Consider the following 2,143-nt stretch of genomic DNA (forward strand, 5'->3'; position numbering starts at 1 on the left):
CAGAAGCAGCGGAAGAGAGAAGCGCCTTTAGTTTCAACCCCGTGTTGAGTGTTAGTTTGTGCCCATCAGCCCATGTAGATACACACTGTCCTGAACCTGCAACCTGCTGCACTGCTCAAAGACAAATCTCTGGTGGTCACAGAGAAACGTTTCCCGTTTGGACTCAAACCATCAACCCCAGTCACATCTGATTTGTGTTGAATAAATAATTCTCATAAGCATATATTCAAAACAGATGAGTTGTTAGCGGACTCAATCATAAATTCATAAACTGTTTTCCCTACAGTCTTGACAGTGCACTCTGCTGGACGGCAGAGGTACGGGCCTTGGTGTAATCTGGCATATTTACAAAAATCAATGATATAATCTGATTGGAAAATGCTGCCATGATGCTCACAAAGAACATCAAATTACATAATTTGTGTTGCGGTGCATCTAAGCTCGACACATGTACACACAGGCAGTTACGTAACCTGGCACTGCAGTGCAGTTGTCAGGCAGACAGAGAGCAGCACAGCAGGCCTGGAGCACCGGCCAGGGACAGGATGCTGATATTATATCATCCCCTGAGATGATCTATTCAATATTGAAATTCAGTTGGTACATTTGATCACAATTGCTGACTTCATTAGACATTAGTTACAAACCTTTCATTTCTTTGACTATTACACACATATATATATATATAGAACAGCTATTCAATGTGTTAGTTCTGTCATCCTTTCCTAACCCTGAGTCTGATCAGCTTGCCCTGATATTCATGTTATTAATAACGACACTTCACATACTCCCACAAAATAAATATATATTTGCGTTTTAAAATCAAATTTTACTGTTGCATTGTAGATTTATTATGTTTTTTAGTGTTGTTTCTGGCCTGCATCCCTCTTATAATTGTCAGGTAATAGTAATTTTAAACGATATAGCACTCAGATACCTCCACCAACACCCAACCGTCTGCTTGAATTCCCTCATTGATATCACTCCCATAAATATGCCTCATTTTTTCCTGGATCCTCCCCTTCGTCCGAATCGTGTCAAAATGTAATTGATCCTTTGTTGGCCCATACCCCCACCCTTCCACAAAGTTTCAATAAAACCAGTTCAGCTTTGCTGAGTCCTGCAGACAGGCAAATGAACGGCAAGAAAAACATAACTTCCTGTGAGGAGGTAATAAAGCTGACATATACAATCTGCAATTGATATGATGCCTCATTACCGGTGAAATCTTGGCATAAAGTCACATGACCAAAGGTGGCACTGGTTCTGAGGTGATACACTGGCATTGAACTGGAAGCAGTGAACGTATGTGTTAGCAAAAAACTCTAAATTCTGTAAAAAACATTCTGATTTAAATCGCAGATTGTGGTGCCCGAGAAACAGCAGAGAAACAGGTGAAGTCAACATATTTCATAAGGATATTTGGTGGAGTTATTCTTTGTCAATTTGGTCTGCTACACGCAACATAAATTCAAATCTTGGAGAGGGGTCCCTTAATGAGGTTTTTTCCCCCCTGCTAAAATGTGTAGTTTTTCCTCCCTTTTGTTGAGGGTTAAGGACAGAGGATGTCGCACCTTGTTCAGCCCTATGAGACAAGTTATGATTTGTGAATATGGGCTATACAGATCAAATTTGCCATCACCTCTCCTTTGCTCATTGAATTCATGCAGTTTATCAAGATGACGTTCTTAAAATCACCATAGTCAGAGTCATCTCAGCTGACCAAGCAGGGGAGCACTCCAGACCATTAATGACACAATGGCGGCGTCTTCCTTCCTTCGTCTTGCTGTTGCTGTAATTATGCAAATTGCCTGCCATGCTATTGATAAGGTTAATGAGGCTTTTAATAATGTTTCAGTTAACCTTATCTTATCTCACTTATCTTGTATTCAGTATAACATCAGGGTCAAATGAGTTCTGTTTTGAATGGCCGAACAAGCAGTTCTGGCCAGTGTGTCTGACTGTTCAGTAGTGACAGAACCAAAGTTCGAGATTTCTCCTATGATACACACAGCACGACAGAATCTGCTAATCAAACGACATCTGCTAAGAATCTCTCAAACTAACATGACTGTATTTGTCCTGTTTCCAAAAGCCAAGAACCCAAGACCTCAGGAACAGCGTTGTACTGTGTGATGATGCA

Source organism: Pleuronectes platessa, chromosome 13 (assembly GCF_947347685.1).
Source record: "Pleuronectes platessa chromosome 13, fPlePla1.1, whole genome shotgun sequence".
Lineage (NCBI taxonomy): Eukaryota > Metazoa > Chordata > Actinopteri > Pleuronectiformes > Pleuronectidae > Pleuronectes > Pleuronectes platessa.